This window comes from Petaurus breviceps, unplaced genomic scaffold (assembly GCF_028583685.1).
Source record: "Petaurus breviceps papuanus isolate PSGF00001 unplaced genomic scaffold, PetGlider_PUasm1.0 41, whole genome shotgun sequence".
NCBI lineage: Eukaryota > Metazoa > Chordata > Mammalia > Diprotodontia > Petauridae > Petaurus > Petaurus breviceps.
Window position 1 is genome coordinate 2,170,162 of NW_027186320.1, and position 23,622 is coordinate 2,193,783.

The window sequence follows — 23,622 nt, forward strand, 5'->3', positions numbered from 1 at the left end:
GAGAGACTAATATATTGGCAATTTTCTTAGGTTAGACATTAACATTGGCCTTGTGAAATTACAATGTACCAAAAGTACTATGCCAAATATGTAAAATGTGTATAAAAATTCTATATTCCCATGCCACTTCAGAAGAAAACACATACCGTGTTTCCCCAATAATAAGACACTGTCTTATTAATTTTTTTGGACAGAAAAACATCAGAGGGCTTATTTTCAGGGGAGGGCTTATTTTAATGAACATTGATGGCAATTTTAATAAATAAGTAAATGTGAACAAAAAAATGTAACTTTATTCAATAATGATCATGTCATCTTCTTCAACAACATCGTCATAAGTGTCCATACCCTGAATTCCCTCCTGGATGTCTTGCGCCTCCATTTCCTTCAGAAGAAATGGACCCAATCTGTCATGTCCAGCAATATAGCTCTCTTTAAATGAATATGTCTTGTCCAGGTAACCTGCTCGTAGTGCCTTGGCAACACAGCTGTCAGTAATTTTATCCCATGACTTCTTCACCCAAGTCACGACTTCTTGCAGACAGGGCTTCACAAAGTTTCCACGCTGATTTCTTTCCATTCTATTTTCAATGTAGTCATTGACTTCCATGTGCAAATGGTCCTTGAATGGCTTCTTTATTGCAATATCAAGGGTCTGGAGATAGGCAGTCATTCCTGCAGGAATCATTACTTGATCTATTCTTCTCTCTGCAAGGAAGTTCTTCATTTCTTTAGCACGGTGAGTGCTGGCTGAATCCCAGACTATCAGACCTCTTTGGTTACCTTGCATAACAAGTGGCAGCATTAAATCAACCCACTTTCTTATAACAGCTTGTGTACACCAGCCTTTTTTGGTTTCAAGAACGTAAATGCCAGATACACCTTCAATCTTATCTTTCTTGCCCTTACTGATGATTAGAGGTGTGGCTTTCTTTCCATCCAAACAAATTGCCAAAACACAGGTTTCCCGTGCACTTTCATAGCCAGTGGTGGGAATGTAGATTGACGTTGCACCCCTGTGAGGAATTGTTGTTTGAGATCCTTGTCCCATAAACACTGCAGTTTCATCCATAGCAATCATATTGCAGGTTTGGTACTTGGAAATGTTGATCCTATCTATAAAGGACTTGAATGCAAGTGCACGTTTAATAACTTCAGCATCTTCCAGCTTAAACAGTGTTGTTGATCTTCTTAGGGACAGTTCATACCTGTACCGTTGAAGGAAACCGTCCAACCAGTGTTGTGATGCTTTGAATCCTTCTGAGACCATTTCAAACTCTGGTGCCATTGAAAGGGCAAATGCTTGAATATCAGCCCTGCGCACAACCAAGGCCTTTGCTCTCCTGTCAGCAATCCATTCACCAATGAGGATCTCCAAGTCAGGATATAAGGGCTGCTGACCTGATCCAGACCTGCGCTTTTTCCCTTTTCCCTCATCCACCTGTTAATTGAGGTTATTATAATCTGCTCTCCATTTTCTGACCATTCAAAGATGCAAAAGTTTTTCTTTACAGAAAACTGCAAGATTCTTGCCATGTGACTCCTCTACAATTGCTTTCTTATACTCAACAGTATAGCTCTTCCTTTTTGTACTCATGTCTGGGGTTCAAGACAGACAGAATAATAAAATTATGACCATTAGTCCTTCTTTTCACTCCATCATGCCCCCTGAGTTCTTCTTTTTTCCTCCATCATGCCCTTTTTATCCTCCATCATGCCCCCTCACTCCAGCTTACATACTGGGTTTTATGTTGTCCTGCCTCAGCTCTCCTCCGCGGCACTGCTCTCAATGGCGCCAGCAAGCAAATCACTGGGAAAGAACAGGATGACGCACTCACTGCTGCAGCTCTGATTGGATGCAGCTCGGAGTGCGGTGTGCGTTTCGGGGGGGGGCGGGGGACGGTGCATACAGAGGGTACCATAATGTAGCGTGTAGCCCAGGGGATCACCTTCACTACAGTAGCAATCTCAATAGGGCTTATTTTCGGGATAGGTCTTATTATCGGGGAAACATGGTAACTCCCCAAATGTTAATTAGCTTTCTCCCCAAATATTTAACATAAAAAAACATGGTAAATATAGAAATCCAAATAGAATTAACATAAACCTGTCATAAATAGAAAACAAAAACTATCTGTGGGACAGTAAAGATGATAAATGTTCTACTGTGTAAATTTTAGAATTGATGGGGGAGAGGGATCCCTATAGGTTCAGCAGATAATCTGATCTTATCCAAGACCAGAAAACCTGCAATATCGTCTGGAAATAATTCAAGGTCTCAGGCTTAATTGGAGTGAGAGTTGTAGAAGTTTATTGTTACACTTCCCTGAGAATCCGGCAAGAGTCCTTCAGGGGACCTGTGAGTGAGAGGGGTACATGCTTTTACTTTTAAAGGGTAGGGCTGCCATTGTCAGGGCTGGCCTGACAGGAGGGGCCTCAATGCATAGACAACGATCAGAGCTGACCAAGAGGAGCATGTGAATAGATAGTTTAGATAAGATTTGGTCCAGGTCGTTAAGGAGATAAAAGGCAAGGATAAAGGAGGGTGTGGGCCAGGCCTGGCCTAGATTACTTAATCAAGAGATTAAGTAAGAACAAAAGGGGTCTAAGGGTGTTGCCTAGGTGGGATGTGGGATGGGGGAAGGGGCAGATCTCAAGGGCGGGAAAGGACAAATCACAACTTCACAGACTGGCTCCACAAGTTGGTCCGACCTAGACCCCATGTACCCCATCAGAATGAGGAAGACTATAGTTGGAAATGTGGTTAGTTCTACCTTTCCCTGCTTCAGCTTCATCTCTTTGGGTGTCCCATGCCCACAACGTCAAGTTGTCTCTCAGTGATTGCATTATTAGTGTGCTGTTTTTGTATGATTCTTCACTTACTGTATCAAGTTCAGCAATGGCTTCATTGAAAGCTATCTTTGCATAGGAGTGGGCTTTCTCTGGAGAGTTTAGGATCTCACAATAGAACACAGAGAAGTTCAAGGCCAAACTCAATCTCATAGGATGCATTAGTTTTATCTCCTTTTTGCTGATTTCAAATGCTTCTTGATATGCTTGTTATGACTGATCCACTATTCTTCCCTTGTCATAATTAGCAGTGACCTCTGCCAAATAATATTAGTTATCTTCTTTTAGTTTCAAATAGAAAACTTTGTTTCCTGCTTGTGAAGCTTTAGGGATTAAGAACTTTTCCAATAGAGATTATGTCATTGCCAATATCTCTTAGTCCAGTCTCAATTTTCTCTCTGTATTCTCAGGCCATCTGCTACTTTTTCTTAGCACCTTCTGTCTTTTGCTCAGTACTTGAAACAACCCTCAAAAATGACCTTCAGGCCCCTACAACATTTTTATAAGCAACAGAGAGAAAATTCCTCTTCTATTTGGATAATTCAACTCCTTTCACAGTTACAGACTTCATGTAGGCTGACATGTCATCATATCTCTCAGCCTGTTAAAACAATTTGGTCTCATACACCAGCTAACTTTTTTCCATAACTGAATGTTCTGTGCCCAGAGATAGTGGTAGTGATGAATGGATAGAGCAAGGGGTGAAGAAAGGGAGGGGGCAAAGGTTGTTCAGTGGTAGCTGGGCAGTGGCCAAAATTGCTTATTTTTTCATGAAAAAAAATTCACATTTTTGTAAAACTGTTTGCTTTAAACCTTTATATAATATGATATCTAATTTTTCACCACTAGTTTTTCTTTATCTGTACTAAAACCCCAGGTATTCCCTAATGTATATGGCAATTTTTTACAACTAGTGCAACAAGATTTCAGCTTTGTACTTTGAAAGTAGTCCTTCCACTTAAACTCTGTCTTGAAATAAATGTATCATTTTAAAATGGCTTTACTTTAGACCCCAAAATCATGGGGAGTAAAGTTATAGCCTATTAGGAAAGAAAAGATTATTGTTTGTTTACAATTTGAAAACAAGCCACAGATATATTGACCATCGCACAATTTACTCTAGGTCCCAAGCTGTCTGCTCACTTTGGAAAAAGACTATTTGACAAAGAAGCTGCACTGTTAACAGTATAAAAAACTGGAAACTGAAAATATATTCCCGACTGATGTTATTCAGTGATCAGTGGGAAACAGATTCTTTCTGAATCGTGTAAATCTCAGCATGCTATCCCCACTTCTCACCTATGTTAGCTTTAAGTACAGTCCTCAAAAAGAATATGAATCAAAGTTCGGTGAATTTCTGTAATATACAGTGAAAAATCAAAAGAAAAAAGAACTTGCTAGAGTTTTGCCCATTAGTGCAAAGAGTAAATCTTACACACTACAGAGGAGAATTCCACTAAGGCAATATTTTATCCCCTAGGGTAAAAGCATCATTGTGATGCCAAAAAAAGAAAAAAGAAAAATGAAAAACTGTGGAGTATAGGAAAGCAAATCTTTATAAATTGAGTGTCAATAACATGAGGGATTTCCGCATTGAACTAACAGCAGAGAATGTTTTCCTTTCATTTAAACAAAATGCAGATGGTATTGTAAAATTGGAAAGAAAAACAAAAGTAAAAAACAAAACAACTATCCCACCCCCATCCCAAGCAGCTGACCCATGCTTTTAGGTTTTCAACACTGTCTTTAAAATGTTTAACTTTAGAATGCAGAATTGCTGGCATATTAAACTCTCCATGGCCTCATAGAATTTTTCCATGGAGTTTTCTTGGCTAGCATACTGCAGTGCTTTTCCCATTCATTCTCCAGGATTGCCCCCATTTTACAGGCAAATAAGATATTAGGTGATTTGCCCAGTGTTATACAGATAGTACATATCTGAGGCTACATTTGCACTCAGAACTTCCTGACTCTAGGTTCAATGCTCTATTCACTCTACCACCTAACTGCCCCCTACAAATAAGATGAAATATTAACGAAATTGCCATATGTAAAATAGCACCATTTGTAAAATAATGGTAAGACTAAATTTAAATAGCATATAGCCCTTGTAGACATTCAGTACATAATCCACTTAAGAATGCACCTTACCTCTGCCTCTAATTTTCCTCAAAACTCCATTAAATTGAAACTTTATGCATAAAGTTTTCATGGTGATTCCAGATAAAACCCTTTCATCCCATAAACTTTAGCTTATATTTATTTTTATATATTTCATATATCCTTTTAAGGATAGCTATGGAAGTATTAATGAACATGTTAACTGTTAACAGGGCTGATGTTTCATGTCAAAAATAAAGATTGATTTGTAGTTTCAGTTATCTGGAATAAAGTTTCAGTCCCGGTCATGGTGTTATCACTCAGAAGCTAATCAGAGAGAACTACTTAAGAGCAAAAATATATGATCTGAAAACAACAAACAATAAAGATAATATCGAAAATGGATCACTGTAGCCCAATTATGAAGCCAAAGAGGAAATCAGACAATAGTAGAACTGATCAACAGGAATATTTTCATTTATATCATGCCTTCTGAATTTCCATGTAGCAACTTCATTTTAATGTTCAAAAATATTTATAATTTATATTACTTAAAGGGATGTTAGTAGGGAGTTATAGCTTAATACAAATAGGAAAAAAATCTCTCTAACATTCATTTAGAATTCAAAAAGCAATATTCCTTATGCTTTTGAGAAGTCTCTAAGATTGAGAGTGCAGAAAAATAATCTGCTTGATGGACAGTTGAGAAAATTCTTGGTAAAAATATGTCACATTAAGCTCCAGGAAAGGAACCGCATTTTCATTAATGAAGACTGTAATAGGGGAAGTAGCAAAAACAACAACAAATTTTCTTTAATTCAATAAGATGAATATATTTAATCTTTCTTATAAAAGGAAAATGTTCCACCTCTTAAATTCTTTTTATCGCAATGTGTTTTGTGAATCCACATTAATCAAAAAGTTACAACATAACATAAGATCTACAAAGTAAGTGGCAAAACTCAGAATCATAGTAGTAGGGAAGCATTTATGTAATTCTTTTAGGGTATGATTAAAAAAAAAAAGTCCTTGCCATAGAAAGGCTAAAGGAAAAAAGAAGCTATGGGCTTTGGCCCAGTCTATAATGATCTCCTGTCTTGGGCCTTCTGTGGATATTTGAGAATTGGTCAATGCTAAGTATAAACCTTCAAAAAGCTCAACTGTTTGTGAATCTAGCCTTTCTGCTCTTACTCATGAGTTAAATACTTTCTAGGCCCCTTTCCTATATTTTAGCATCAGATTTCTTCTCCTCTATTTAGTTATAATGATGCCATTTACTTGGGACATTTACTTGACCCATACCTAATGTCTCATTCTTTGTTCCTTGATTTCCTCAACAAGGGATTTGGATCACTCTTAAGGGAGACTAACAACTCTTAGAGGTCATTCTGTGACAGTATTTCTGGAGTCAAACTAATAGGCTCCCAGAAGAAGCTCATTATAGCACTATTTCACCTATAATAAAGCCCCACAGCAGGAATCCTGAGAACAGAAAATCTCTGAATCATTGATATAATAAAGCTCAATATAGGATGTCTAGTTGGTGATGTTATGTAAAGGTTATTATTGTTTTGGCTTTGGTTAAAAATATTGCAAGACTTAAAAAACAAAGAGTAGGTATTATGAGATCTTTAAGTAAGGTTGTCATTAATATAATTGAGTGTGCAAAACCAAATGGACCAATGAAATAGATTCTTTAAATGATGGTTTTTCAATTTGTATTTCATGTATCATTCAGTCTGTATTAGCAAATATATGTAAGGTACTTATATTATTAGCTAGTATTTACTTTATCTTAACTCTATAAGTTTTTTCTGTTTCAAGTGTCTTTCCTGTAAATAGTTTAATTTTGGATTCTGGTTTCTAAACCATTGTGCTGTCTGCTTCCTTTTCTTATCCCCTTCCCCTCCTATTTCCCTGCTGGGTAAGAAAGAAATTTGTATCTAACTTAGTGTGTCTATCACTTCTTCCTATTTTCAACCAATTCAGATGAGAGTAATGTTTAAGTGTTGCCTGCTCTCTCACTCCCATTTTCCTCTCCAGTCTTAATTTTTTTTCTTACATGCCTCATTTATGTGAGATAATTTCCCTCTATTTCTTGACTTTGAACTTTATGTTAAAATTGACCTCTTTTCTGGGGGTAGGGGAATGGAGAAAAAGAGGATTATCCCAACTTCAGGCTTTTTATGGTACTGTTTTCAGAGCTATGTAGTTCTGGGAGGATGAAATTTTTGATGCTTCCAGGGTGGTGTGATTCAGGGATAAATTTGGTCAATGCTCTCCTGGTCTGTGCCCTGGTCCATACCCAGGAAGGGCCCTGATCCCTTGTGGTCACAAATGCTACTGCTCCTTGGAATCCTTTTTCCTTTGTTATGAAAATTAATATTTTCTGCCCTGGGAATGCAATTTGGCAAAAGTTATGGGGAAGGAAATTGCCAAACAGTGCCCTGTCCTTTGCCTAGTACTAGCACAGGAGTCCCCTATTATTTTTTTAGGGTCATTTGCCAGATCCCCATATCATTTCTGATCTGAGAGCTTGGGAAGGTGCTGCTACTGTTGTAACTGCCCCTAAGACTCATGGCTGGTATTACCACCACATATTCTCTGCACCATCTCCCACTCCAGTGTCACAGACCTCTCCTTCTAAATTCCTATGTTGCCTTAAGCTAGAAAAAATGCTTAACTACAACATTTTATTGATGCAGCCACTTCAAAATTTGATTTCAGATATTATTTTTTAAACATTTGGAGGGAAATGTTGGGGGAATTTTGCTATATTGCTTCCTCTCTTCCTCCATCTTCAGTAGTTAGTATTTCTAGAAGAAAAATGATAAACAGTTATCCCTTCCACTTTGCAGGAGTTTGGCATCCCATGATTTGAACACTCCCCATAAAGCTTTTTATCCCTTCCTTTGTATCAGAGATTAAATCTAATTATTTTTTCTTTTTCTTTTATGGGGTATTTACAGTACCTTATAGTAAATTTTGGTTTAAGTATTTGGTCATATTTATTGTACTAAAAGATAAAATGTTGATATTATACAATACCATACATATATTTTATGCATTACTGACTTTCTAAACATTTTTCTGACATCTGCTGTCCTTTGTGTGTCATCTGCAGCTTCCAAAAAATTCTCATTTAATTTCTTACGCCAATCTGCAACATACTGAAAGGATGATGGAGAAAGTCACAATGACAAAGTGATAACTGTAATTGTTTTCTGAGCATTTATGTTCATTTTAAGGCAATATACAGGGCAATTCAACATAAAACTGATTTTATAATCATCATATTGCAAAAATGTATTTATCTCTCAGAGTTGTGAGTAAGTCCTTGTAAGATATTAAAGCATTATTTCTTTAGTATTTTGTTCTGTATTTTTAGTAATTTAAATGAAAAAAATATCGTATTTCACTTTTGGAAAGGTTATCTTGCATAGTGACTTAATACAAGAAAATTTTAAAATGCATTTTACTTTATTTTTAAGAACCAGGTCATTGTAAACTATGCTATATGCTCAATAAAATTTATAGTCATTTTTATTTTCCATAATAGTTAATATGCTTACTGCAAAATTAAAATTATTCCTGATTAAAAAAAAAAGAACAAACTGATGAACCTTACAAATAGCCTTTAAAGTGAAATGATTTTTTTAAGTAGAGCTCACTATGTTTTAAATTATTTAAGACATTGGTGTCCTCTAGAAATGTGTGTGTAATTTTACTTGATAAATACTATTTAATAATATCTTTCAAAATTCATATTCAACTCCTTTTGATTATCATTTTAAAGGTCAGTATTAATTTTCTCAGTCCATCATTTATCATTAAAGATGTTTCTCAAAATGAAGTGAAGGAAATAAATACTTGTGATTTATTTTCAGGTTATTAGATAAAATATTAATTATTTTCAGTAATTAGGATGCCCTAAAGAGCAACTAATATTAATTCATCTAACAAAGTTCACTACTGTTTGAGACACTCACCAAGGTAATTAGCAAATTCCCTTCATTCATTAACATTTCAAAACTCATTAAAATTCAAATAGTAAAAAAAAATTGTACATTAGATGGTATTTATTGACTTCTATCATTGTAAATAGTTTAATCTTCATAAATTAGAAAAAATACAATAAATATTCATATGTGGGAAAACAGGTAATTTCTGAATGTATGATTTTAAGAATAACACTATTTATTATTTACATTTATATTTTTCAACCATATTGCTATAAAATATCATGAGCAGGCAGTTATTTATCTCCAAAAATAATAAATAACTACTGGAATCATGGATAGATGTCAGGTTTTCATAGCTTCTTCTTTTCATCATTTAAACACATTCATTTTACTCTGGGTAAACAGGATGCAATTTATGTTTTTCTCATACAGTGTACCAAAATAATGAACCTTATCACAGAATAGAAAACAATTTTATACATATATGTTTAGAAATCAGCCAAAAGATCTTTATTCAACATCTATTTACAGGACACTGTGTGTTCTATGACAGAAGCACCCAAGAGACACATTATATCATGGAAGAGGAGACATACATGTGAACCTCTTTTATAAATTATTCCAGTAACAGATTTAAAAAGCACATGATTATACATTCTTTTAATGGGGGTGGGGGTGGGTTCTATCATTCAAGCTAATTAAAAAAAACTTTTAAAAGCTATACATAAACTCAGATAGTCAAGAATACATTTTTATTTCAGATGTATACATATTTAAATGTATTTCTCTTTAAATATACTGAAGTTTTAAAAATAAGTATTAATACATTATATAAATATTTAGAAACTCTCAGAAATAATATAGAGATGGAATGATGCTATCGTTGATTCATGTAAATTTCATTTATTCATTTGGGCTATTTCCTTCACTATTAAATGTTTTCCGAAAGCATTTTTGGTAAAATAAAGAACAAAAAAGGAAAATTTATCTTTTTTAAAAACTTTGTCCTTTCCAGAAGACCATGGATTTTAGAAATGAACCAAGCAGAAAGAAACTGAAAATATGGGAACAATAGAAAGAGAGATTCTTTTTTTTTCTTTCCTTAAAAATTTTCTCTTTTCATTGTCTCTGTAAAAGTAGGGAGAAGTAAGTTTTTGCTACATAGACTTCTCAGAGAAGTGCGTGGAGTGGCTAGATCATAAACACCTGGCTTTATAGGCATGATACCTCAGTAGGAATTTTCCATTAACAAGTTATTTTAGGGAAATAAATGTCTGTTTTTCATTAAAATTTCAAAGAGCCATATTTACTTAGAGGAATTCATACAATATCTTTTAAGAAATTGATGTCTGTACATTTGGAAAGAAAGAGATGAGGCTTTACTTTATGCCAAACACTAAAAAGTTACAAGAAGAAAGACACCAAGATGTCATTTATATTGCAAAGTCCAAGTTAATTTGAGATATGGGTGAGTTTGCGATAAAGTTCTCATCATCTTCTTATTTTCAACAAATTTTCTGAAGTTGATTTTTGCTGATTTTATTTTTGTGCCTTTTTCATTGAGAAAATAGGGGAAATGGTTCAAAATGATAGCCACTAATTTATTTCTATTCATTCTCATTTATTCCCATTTTTTTTCTTATGCATCATTTCCCGTGAACTAAGCACACCACCTGACTCAGCTGCCATCTGTGTGATGAATTTAGCTGGGAATAAAGAAGCATATTCCTAGTAATCAAATGTCAAACATGCTAAATTCTCTGTTCATGTGTATGGACCTTGAAAGACATGGCCTTTTAATCAAAAGTTTATAGAATAAGGTTGAAGGTGTCTCTAGCACAATAATGAATGCTACATAATGAACATTTACTTTGACGATATAAACAAGTATGGATATGAAATAAATATTACTTTTTATTATATATGTATATATATATATTTTATATTGTGCTTTAATATTTTAGAATGATTTCATCCATTTTACTACTTACATAGAAGCCTTCTTGACTTTGTTTAAAGATGGAGGCGGGGTGGAGTTGAAACATTGGAAGCAAAAAGTTACTTTCACGAATTGTTTTTTAATAGAAAATTTGAAGGTTGGTACAACCATCCCATAGTGCCACAGAATGTCACCTGATATCATTATTTCCTTATATTGTACTTGCCATATTAATTTGTTAATCAAGTATATATATATATATATATATATATATATATATAGTAATAGTAATGAAATTTGAATTTCCTTTTGTATTGCTAAGCTGACAGGTACATAGCACTTAGTAATTAATCAGACCTCTGCTAAAGAAACAGAAGATATGAACCCCTGTTGCTGACATAACAGGAAGGGGTGGGCTGAAATAAGAAAGAGCTAATTCCATGTGTATATAAGAAGTCCCTGCTACGTCAGACACATCTTCTTGGAGGCAAAAGCTGCCGACGCCAGGGAGGTTGAAGTGGAAAGGTCTCCCAGACTGGAGAGAATGATTTTGATTTTGGTATCCTGGGCGAAATGATTTTGATTCTGGGAACCAGCAGGAGCTTCTGCTGAGGAGCTACTGAGTCTGAGGGCCAGCCAGAGCTTCAGGGAGCTACTGAAGACTTGCAAGGGCCAGCTGGAGGTGCTGAAGACTGAGGAAGCATAACTGTGATGCTGGGACTTTTTATGAACCTGTTTGTGGCTTTGTTAAGCCTTGACTTCCCAGAAACAGAGACTGTGAGGGAATTAAGGGGTACTCTTTGCTGTGAGCTTCAGCTTGGAACACGAAGTGCTCAGCCAGCTAGACAAGGACCCGGGAGCTCTCTGCCTTTGAACCCAGGTAAAAGTTTGGTGAATTCAGGTAGGACCTGGGACTATGGAAGGGTACCAGGGAATCTGAGAGACTCCAAGTCAAGCTTATAGAACACTTTACTTGTATACTGTGTACTGAATGAGAAATTTTAATTTACTAGTGACCTAGGAGTGGAGTGCTTGTGTATTTTCTGATGATGAATAGTGAATAAGTGACTGATTGAGTTAACTTAGTGTGACCCATCAGTGGAGAACTTTGACTATTGTAAGTTGTGTCCCTTAAGGAGGGTAGCCTCCTTATTGATTGAATTGATTGAGTTACTAAATGATTGTTCTTTGTTCAAAACTTTGTGACCACTGTGGTGAAAACTATGTGGTCATTTCCTGTGATAATTGTTATGAATGCTGTATTTTGATTTTCAGTGATAAATTGTAACATTGTGAATGCTTTGCCTTGATTTTCTGTAAATGTTTTGCTCTGATTTGTTATTGAGTAAATAGTGTTCACTACACTGTGTAATCAGAACCTTGAAAGCTGTTCACAGAAGCCATCCTCTGGAAAACTTCTTGTGCATGGCTATACAGCTTTCTAGTCTGGAATGATAGACACTACACAAATGCGCTACTTTCAAATGCATACTTTCATTGAATCACCACAATATTGCTGTTACAGAGGCACAAGAAGTATATTTGTCCACATTTTAAAATTTTCAGGAAATTAATATTGTATGTCCAGTCATAAGGTTAAGAAATTGGAGAGTCAGAATAAGCATACAGATAATACGCCACACCTGGTTTATCACTGCATCAATCATCTTTCTACCTGTTGCAATGAAACTAAATATATGAGTGTCTCTCCAAACTCATTTGGAGGAAAGATATCATGGAACTCTAAGATTTAAGAATAAATTGCTTTATAGTATTAAGTACTGAATTGAATAACTATTTTTGCAGTGAATATAGAGTAATCACTGACTTACATTTTTATGTATTTTATGATTTATGCAAACTTATTTTTTTATGACAGCACCACAGTGACTTCTTGTGACAACTACCATCTAGGGTATCTGATATTATATGTGTAGGGAGAGGACTGCTTGTATTTGTCTTCCAAAGTATTACCTAAAATTTTCATTTGCTATAGTTCCTGATTTTTTCCTTTTGTTAAGCCTTCAAAATAAAAAAAAAAAATCAACCTGAAGGAAATTGAATTTGTAAAATCAGAAAATACAGCTGCAGAGAAGAAAGGGAACTCAGACATTATCTATTCAAACTCTTTCTCAAAGAAGGAAATCTACCTATAATTTTCAAATATAAGTCATTTAGCATTTGCTTGAAAACCTCCAATGGACAGGAACTCAAAACCCCCAAGCAGTCACAATTTAATTTTAATTGAATTCATTTCAGTTGAAGGCAATATCCATTTATTAAATATACCAGGTACAGGCTTCTCTTCTAATAATAAAGAAGAAAGAAGTCCAATAAATTATGCATATCTTGTGCAGTAAAGGATGGTACAGGAGAACATCATATAGATATAGACAAAAAAAGTTGATAGAAATTGAATATGTATTCAAGAAAAGCATAAATGCTGTGTAAATTCTGAAGAAGGAAGATCATTTCCTATAAGAGTTAAAATAAATCATATTAAAGAATCAATATATCAATCTTTTGAGCAAACTGGCCATGCACATATGAAACTGTGAGGTTATTTCAAATAAATAATTTTTATTCTTTTCTTGTCTCAGAGACAAGTGGTACAGTTAATAAAATGCTAGTCAAGAAGACTCATCTTCCTGAGTTCAAATCTGGCCTCAGACACTTATTTGCTGTCTGTCCCTGGGAAAGTCAATTAACCCTGTTTATCTGAGGTCCTCATCTCTAAAATGAGCTGGAGAAGGAAATGGCAAGCCACTCCAGTATTTTTGCCAAGAAAACCCTAAATTGTGTTCTGAAGAGTTGGATATGACTGAAATGCCTGAATAACAACTTATTAGATAATGGATGTAAATATGACTAATTGCTAAGCATATAGCTTGGAACTCATGCTGGCTCTCCTTGAGAATGGCATCAAAGATTTCATCTATCTCATGGCTTAAAATTCATAGACATTTGCATGTGTCATTCAGCTTTAGAAACAAATGAAAGCTAGGAGTTTTGCTTTGTTAATACAACTTGTCATTCATCAGGTGCTGCATGTGTATTTGACTCTATTATTACTTCTTTCAGTTTCAACAAAAGACAATTACTACGGAGTTCCCCAAAATGTAGTGACACAGACTATAAAATATGTAGCTTATTGATGCTACTTTTTTGTTTTATTTTTAATCTTAAATTAAACTTTATGGGAATACTATGTTGATATAATGAAGCTAGTTAAAGTTTCTTCCTTTTAGTATCTGACCACAAAGATCTATCTCTACTACATATGATGATTTGAATATTGTAACTCATAAGTGCGATTTTCAATTTTTTACATTAATTAGTATAGCACAATAAGTTTTACAAAGTATTTTTTATTTGTTTTCTTTTCCCCATAACACACTGAAAGTTAAATAGTACAGATATCAGAGTCATTTTACATGTGAGCAACCAAGGGTCAGAAACAGTATGTGATTTGTCAAAGGTCACATGACTAGTGAATATTGAAAAGAAATGTTGAACTCAAGTCTTTGCCATCCTTAAAAGTTTATATAAATATTGCCTAGAATATTTAATAGTTATCTTGATGATCTTTCCACTGTATACAGTTATCTTTGACTTCATAATATTAAAAATGTATTGCATTCCCCCTTCCTTTTCTCCTATAATAAAGTCCAAATGTTATTAATATTATTGTTATTGCTAAGATTATTATGTATTTGATAGTAAGGAATGTAGAGGAAATTCTATCTTTTCCACTACTTCTTCCCTTCTATAAGAGAGAAAGCTAAATCTTACTTATGTCCTAAAATAGGGCCTACCTGATTGCATTATTTCTTATATTTCATCAAAGGACAGAAATTTTATTAACCATACAATGCTATTGCATTTTAATCTAGGATGAACATGATATCCCCAGGTCTCTTTTTCTACTTAAAATATGACATATTTGTCAGATTAAAAAGTTATTCACACAATCACTATAGCTTAGAACTACTAGTTAAGAAAATTTATATCATTAACAAAAGTTTTGACTCTATATAATAATGTAAAATTTTTTATATCTCCATGTACCCATGGCTTCTTTAAGTTTGATGCAAAATGGAGATACAGGAAACATCTCATATAAATAAGCAAGCAGATTATGGCAAAATGGCTGTGATTAGTCATGAATGGAGAAAATTAGCTGGGGGAGGGTAAGCATTTTGTGGGTTTCAGGGAGAAAAGTTTCTCCACTCCTTGAAGAGTTGAGTACACTCAAAAACTTCAATCTGAGGCTTTTGTTCATGGTTCCCTGTTGGTTGGATGGCCCATCCTGATCACTCCTTTCCATGAAATGACTCATATGATTTTCTGGTCACCTTTCAGTTTTTGATTTTTTAAAAATTTCCTTTCAGTTGTTGCATCAATCATAATGACTTTTTTTTTTCCATAGTGGCTTGTGAAATCCTTGATGGGAGGTGAGGCACAATTCCCCATCGCTGCTGAACCTGCTCAGCTCTTGAAATCCCTACTCCTTACTTTCAGTCTTACTTTCACAGATTGTTTCTCCTGGGTATTATTCAAGTCTAACATCTGACTTAAAGATTATGATAGACCCAAGTCAGTCATCGTGCTGAAAGGGAAATATTATCTCTCTAGAACACAAAACCTAGGATGTCAGTCATTTTACAAACAATTCCCATTATATGGTAATTGCTACATGTACATCTCTTCATTCACAAAAAATATTTATTTTCTACAGTGAATAATGACTATTTTAATTACTATCTTGATTTTAACTTGACATTTTCATATTGAAAGGGGATAATCATTAAGGCATTTGAGTAAGTGAGAAATGACTTTCATATTTGAAAGTGGGAATTTGAGGGAAAAATAAAACCTCTTCAGCAGCTGTATTTTAATGCAATACCTTCCTGGCAATGGCAACACATCCAATGCAATGGCAACACTTTGGCATTATATGACAGAACTTTGAAAAGCACATCTCTCTCTCTCTCTCTCTCTCTCTCTCTCTCTCTCTCTCTCTCTCTCTCTCTCTCTCTGTCTCTCTCTCTCTCTCTCTGTCTTTCAATTATAAAATGCCATCATTAGAGTCATCATCATCATAATCTTCTTCTTCTTCTTCTGGAAGTCATGTTGTGAATATAATGCAGTAATGTAGTACTATCTCCAAATGACAAATAATTTATGATCCAATCTCAGTGACAGAGTCAACATGAAATAAATGAGTAGCTTTTCCTACCAAGTGCATAAAACACCTTTGCATCTGACAAATTCGAAAGGGATATTTTTCAACATGAGAGGAATTTGGCAGGTTACCAGGGTTTAAATATGTTCTATTACATGAACACATAATATAATGAGCCACCATGAATGCAAAGAGTAATCATTGTTTGAACTTCCCTTATCTAGGAACTAGAAAAAGAACCTTTTCTCGTTTCTATTCCTGTCCCCACTTACAGGCACAAAACTCTCCTCCTGGGAGGTCCCAGATAAACTAGTTTGAAAATTCCCAATACATAACAGAAGGTTTTCAGCATACCCAACAATGAGTTTTCAATGTTGGAAAGATCACAATAACTTTTTTGGCTTCTTTATGCCTGTTTTCAGTACCTTGTCAGTCTAGTTCTACATTCCTCTGTCTTTATTTCTCTCTGTATCTCTGTGTCTTTCTTTCTCCCTGTCTTTATCTCTCTTTGTTTTTTTTTCTTTCTGTCTGTTTTTTTCCTCTGTCTCTCACTCTGTCTCTGCCTCTCTGTTTCTTTCTCTCATCTCATTTTCTTTCTCTTTCACAGACACGATAATATACCCATACTCACCCTCACATTCATACACACACATCCCTTTATGTTTACCCTTGTGTAGCTCTTTTAACATCCCAGTGGACTGAGATAGTAATATGAAATAGAAAAAAAAGAGCAATGACTTGAAGGCTTGAGTTCAATTCCCATCTCTGACCTGTGACATTTGGCAAGACACAATCTCCCAGGGTCTCATTTTCTTCATGGATAACATTTATGATTATACTGAATGTACAATGATGTCTCTTTTTATTCTCGATCTCTGAGCCTTTGGAATATCTTTCTGTTTCTGAAATTGAAGGGTGGGGCAGAGAGTGATGAGACGTGATTCTCAAAATCAAGAATGAGAACTGGGTTACTTGTCACACAAATGCCCTTTATGTCCTTACATGTCTCCTCTGCCCCCACTATGCCAATATTCAGCCAGGATCTGAACTTGTTTGTCCAGTGCTACAACAAATGTAGGTTGAATAATTGCAACTTGCTTCACCTCTTATAGCCAGATGAGAACCACTCAATTTGGTAATCAATAATAAAGAACACATCCTTGTAAATTATTTCAGGTATCTCATCATTTATGATATATTGAAGGCTTTATTGAGCTGGTTAAAGGTGCTCCAACATGCTCATCATCATATGTGGAAATAATATGGTACCTGAGAGGGATGAACTATTGGAGGAAATGAGTGCATTCTGTGTGCATGTTCTGATAGCTAGCAAAAGAGCTACATTACAACATGAAGACAAAACAGATGTGATCAACATTGACTTTGAGGATTCTTACAGGTCCTATGATGGTGACAGAAGATTTGTTACCCTATTCCCATGGAAGCCATCATATCTTTTTTGTCTCCAATATTGACGGCATCCACATTATTAATACCCTTGATATTCAATCTGGGTCTTCAGTGCTTCTAAGACCCTCACTATTCAAATGCAGAGAAAGTTTGGGACTGATTATTTCATGTGCAAAGATTCATTCATCTTTGTCTGTTTTTCCAACAGCCAATTCAACAAAATCATTAGATAACCCTATGTGACTTTCCCATCCCTGTCCAGACATAACATCTAATATAGAATGATAGAATATCTTTCATCATAAGAGCCTTCTGGATAACTTTGTAACTCAGATTGAGATCCAGATGAAATCCATTGAAAAGGTGTACAAGTAATTGAAAGCTTTATTAATGGAACATTATGTGAAATATTGCTTAGAGAATCCATGGTCATGAAGTCATATATATTATAACATTACCCTAACACATACAATTAATTGCATAATCCAAAGAAAATGGAGAGACACAACTTAGGTGTAAATAATATATAACAATTGGTGACTGGTATGGCTTGCAAGAAGTGGAACAAATAATAATATTAAATACATGTGTATGGGTATACATACATACATGTTTGTGAGTGTGTGTAAAAGAAAGGAACTATTGTGGTTGTAAAACAGAGGGTTAATAGATGGATAGTCTAAATGTCTTAAAATATCTACAAAAAACAAAACACAAAACTGAAGAAAGGCTATAGTATATGGGATAGATATTCTCTGGAGGATTTACTGAAGGATTTAGACCACAATTATACAGAAAAAGTGGTTGTGTTTGGAATTCTTCATATGCCCTGTTTCAAAGTAACACATACCTCAAAGAGGAGTAAGGAGACAAATGAGGCAAGGATGGAAAAGATCAATCTTTCTCTTTATATGTATGTATGTATGTATGTATGTATGTATGTGTATGTGTGTATGCCTATGTATCCTTTGCCTATTTGTTCCATGTTCTTTTGGTAACAATCCATATGTTCCTGGAAGTCAAGGGGCAATGCATTTTCAGTTACAGCCCAGGTCAAATAACTGAGAAATCTACTGTTCCAATGTTTTTTTTTTTTTTCCCTTATCATTCTATAGATGGGTTTGACAGACTTAAGGTCATAGTCACCTACTTGGTCATCTATTATTCATAGTTTTATTAATCACCACTTCTAGATCCCTGCAATTATCACTCTCTCATTACCATTCTAGGGCTGCCCAGGATTATGAAAAAAAAAGTCTAAAAAATATAAATTATCACAAAATTGTGAAATTTAACTCATTTAAAATGCATGTGTTCTAATCCCAGCTTAACCTTCACAGCTGCTCAATAATTCTTTTAATTTATTTCTTGAAGAATCTACTGCATTATTGCATTCCCTATATTGACTCTTCATCATCTTTTCTGGTCTCCTCAAACAACAGCTTCCTTGCTGTTTTACTCTAGGGAAGTCACCCAACCTCTACTTGCCTCAGTTTCATTAACTTTAAAATGGAGATAATAATAACACATACTTCATGGTGTTTTGTGAGGATTATATGAGAATATCATTATAAATAATACTTAGCATGGTATCTAGCACATAATAAGGCACTATATACATGCTTATTCCCTCAGTCTCTTAATTCTAGCCAAAATTTTTCCCATTTATAACTTATCTTCCCTCATATAGAATTATCAGTTTGAAATTTTAAAGGTAGCTCAGAGATTATCTACTCCAAACAAGAATTCTTGTTATATGTGTCTTATGAATTTTCATTAACTAACAGTTTAAAGGCCTCCGGGAATGAGCAACTCATTTGCTTGATGAGGCATCAGAACTCATTCTAATTGATCACACCCAATTAACTCCACTACTTCCTCTTTACACACATATTCTTTTCAACCTCTTGGAATCTTCTCTCTCTGCAACTATTGATAGTAAGCTTGTCAACTATCTGTAATTTTCTATTTCCCAAATTCAGTGGACATTTCCAGGCATTTTCCTCAGTGACTTTTTTGAAGATTTTGACATTCTTCACCTCTCATCTTTTAAATATTCATTTTTTTCAGAAACACTCTATTTGCATATTTTTTCTTACATATCTCTAACGAATCTCCTTTCATTTTGTCTAAATCATTTTCCTTTTCATGACTTCCTAACATGTATATTCATCTTGGTTCTAACCATGTTTGTATTCTCTCCTATCTTTTTATCTCCCCTCCGCTCCTTATATTATTCCATTTGGCAATCTCTGATATCTCTTTAAAGTTCACCCTCAAATCTCTATCTCTTGGTCATATCTCTATTCAACATTCCAAACATGTGTCTCCTTTTTTCTACAGGACATCCTTTGAGCCTTAAACTCAATGTATTCTAAATCAAGATAATTAACTTTTATTTTCCTAAATCTAATGCTCCTAATTTCACTTTTTCTCAGTGGCACCACATTTCACATAGTTTCCTATATTTAAAATCTTGAGAATATATTTCATCTTTTCCTTTTCTTCATTTTTATGTTCATTCATCAAGTCCTCAGTTGGATTTTGCAAAAATTCACATTCTCTTCTCTATATTTCTAGTCAAAAGTATACTGTATTTCATTATCTGCCCCTTTGACCACAGTAATACCCCTCTAATAGGTCTTTTTGATTCCCACATCCTTTTCCCTACCTGCATAAAACTTCATACTGCTGCCACATTTATTTAAGCATAGATATAACCATTCCATATCTTGTTTCCAAAAATTCAAGAAGCTCCTTATTACCACCAAGAAAAATTCACATTTGTTAATTTGACACTGAATACCCTTTACTAAGCGATACTACCCTTTCTTCCCATCCTTATCTCATATAACATTTTTTTTTACATGTAATCTCTTGTTTGTTGCCTCAAACTCTTGGTTTCCACAAACTGGGTCTAACCATAGAGAACTACTACTTAAAAATCCTCTGTCGTCAGCCCCGTCCTGGGCTCACGGGCTCGCCGTCGCGTCTAAGGTTTCTGCCTTCGCTTCCGCTGCTGCTTCCTTTGCCGCCGTTGCCACTGCTGATGATGACCCGTCCCGCGGAGGCCAAGGTGGAGCTGAGCAACCAAGACATAGCTGCCGTGTTCAGGCGTCTCCGATCCGTTTCGCCCAATAAGATGTGCTTTGACTGTGGTGCCGAAAACCCCAGGTGGGCCAGCATAACGTACGGCGTGTTCCTCTGCATGGACTGCTCAGGTGACCATCGCTCTCTCGGGGTTCACCTGAGCTTCATACGGTCTACCGAGCTGAACTCCACCTGGTCTTGGTTTCACCTGAGATGCATACAAGTGTGAGGGAATTCCAGTGCTTCTTCCTTCTTTCATCAGCACGGCTGTACAACAAATGATACCAATGCCAAGGACAATAGTCGTTCTGCTCAGCTTTATCGAGAGAAGATTAAATCTTTTGCTTCCCAAGCAGCTCTTAAGCACGGCACTGATTTGTGGCTGAAGAGCTGTGTGGTTCTGTCACCCCCACAGCAGAAGGTGGAGGATTTCTTTGCTTCCCATGCTTCTCCCAAGGTCGGTGGCCCAGAGCGGGCAGCAGCACAACTGGAGCCAGTCCCTTTCAGAAGCTGTACCAGAGAACACTGGAGGTGGAGCAGAGCAAGGACCGAGTGTTGATGGTCTGAGTGTGTCACCAAAAGCTTCGTTAGATATTTCCTCTCATAAAAAAGAAACCAAAACAGGCTAGAATGGTGCTCAGGGGCAAGAAAGGAGGCTTGGGAGCCCAGAAAGTCAGCAGTTCGAGCTTTAGTGACATTGAAAAGCAAGCCCAGGCAGTGAAGAAGAGGAAGGAGCAAGATGACTTCCAGGCACCCAAGGAAGAGTCGGTAGTGTCATCATTACAATTGGCCTACAAAGATCTGGAGATGAAAATGAAGAGAGATGAGAAGACAAATTTTGGGGTCAAAAAGAAAATAGAATCGGAAAGCCTTGGCGTGGGGTTTGAAAACACCAGATGTGGAATTTCCCAGTCTGTAGTCTCTGACATGCAGACCTTAGAACAGGAGACGCCCATTCTGGCCAAAGCAAGGAAGAAATATAGCAACGGCAGGGAGGATTTCTATTTCGCTTCATCCAAGGCAAGGTACTTCGAGGACCCTGCCGAAGCGAGGGGCAGCCCTGGCGCTAAATGGGACGACGGCTCAGACACCTTTTGGAGGAACGAGCCCATCAGAGAGACAGAGACCATCCTGAGCTCAGAAGGGATGAGCTATGCAGACAGACCGACTTCGCGTCTCAAGGCAGATTATGAGGCAGCTGGGAATACAGATGAGGAACACACACACACACACACACACACAAATTGGCAACTTCAAAGCCATTTCATCGGACATGTATTGTGGAAGACAAGGCCAGGCTGATTATGAGACAAGGGCTCGGCTGGAATGGCTCTCAGGAAGTTCCTAAGCTCTCATAAGCTCTGCTGACTTGTTTGACGATCAGAGGAAACAATCTTCAATAAACTACAACCTAAGCAACGACTTGCCAAATGTCCTGGACATAACTCAGTTCAATAAAGGAGTGAGATCGGTGGCAGGGAAACTCTCCGTACTGGCCAACGAAGTTATGAAGTCCATTCAGGATCGCTACTCCCCTGATCGCAGCCTGTGATGTCACGTGGCTATGGCTGTGCTGCCTCTGGTGTTCCTGGCTGTCAACACCCAGGCCCCTGAGGAACTGTCACACCCAGAGTTAAGCTACCTCTCTGTTGAGCAGGGAGCATTTGGATGGTTCATTTCCTTTTTGAGAAATTATTTTTCTTGCTGTAGTAGAAGCTTTTTAATAATTTCTGTTAATTTATGGTACATGGTGATTCCCTGCCCCAGACTGTGCACCCAGGGGGCCTGCACAGGCAGCGCTGCCTTCCTTTCTATGTCCAGCCACACTTCCCATCACAGCTAGGGGCTTGAGAGAGTGGCCCAAGGGAGGGCCCAGTTTTCTCACTGCCCTACCTTCCCCCATCTTCCAAATCTCCCTTCTCAGAGGAGAGGCTTTCAGAGCTGCTGACGAGAAGCTTACAGCAATCTGGAGATGGAAAATGCCCCCTGCAAATGCTTCCTTCAAAGGGACCATTGTCAACCAAAGCTGAAGATCCCCAAACAATTCTAGGTACATTCCTAAGTTCCCGTGTCTCTGTTAAAGTGATGGGAAGATTGCATTGAAAACTTTATTTCCATTTTAAAATTAACTTTGTATGAAATATACGATTTTTAAAATTTTCTAATGAGTGCATTAAATAAATCTAAGCTTTCATGTAGCTTCAGGAATGAATTAATTTTGCTGCTTGCAGTGCTAGGCCTCAGAGTTCTGAAGAGACGAAGGCAGAGAACTCAGGGTTTGCTTTGGCGAGACATTACAGTGTAGAGAATGGAAAGAGGGAAAATTGGCTATGGGTACACACACACACACACACACACACACACACACATGCATACACACACATAATCTCCACTAGCTCCTGGCAAAGATACCAGTTGTGACAATGAAGGGTTCTATTGATATTTTTACCTGAATTTTCGATTTCAGCAAATCACAGACTGCCTCCAAATGAAGAAGAATCAATGGGCTGTTTGGGTTTTAGATACAGAGAAAAGACAGGTGAGAAATTTGGCAAACCAGAAAACTAGTACCAACTGAATGTTGAATGAATCTATTTCATAAAATGATAAAATTTCAAATTTTATTTTAAAATATAAATTAAACTTCTCAAGCTAATAAGTAGTTGCACTAGTTCATGAAAAAAAAATTTTAAAAATCCTCTGTCATTTTGGTTCATGTTGTCCCCCACCTGGGGTCTTCTCTAGTGAAATGATTTCACCTAGATTGCATCTATGTCTTCACAGGTACAGGTAAATGATACTCAGTTTATATATGTGCAATTAGGAAAGTTTATTTTTCAGAACAGAAACAGAAGAAAATGTAAAAAAAAAAAACTAAAAGAAGTCCATAAATGAATGCAGAAAATATAAAAAAAGTCTTGAGGTAACCAAAGCAAATAATACAATTGTCCCCACATCTTTAATGATTTCCATCAGAATCCTGAAGTCCTCAGATATATTAGTCTGGTTTCCATAATGAACTAACTTGGAGTTGTCCGAAAGGAAACCTTTTTCCCTTTCAAATCCAAATTTTTGTAAAAGATGTT

General features: G+C 36.1%; 1 pseudogene; it reads left to right on the plus strand.

Moving 5' to 3' along the window:
• The first annotated feature begins 20,496 nt into the window (after positions 1-20,496).
• On the plus strand, positions 20,497-23,064 carry LOC138171039 (ADP-ribosylation factor GTPase-activating protein 3-like; annotated as a pseudogene).
• The last annotated feature ends 558 nt before the right edge of the window (positions 23,065-23,622 follow it).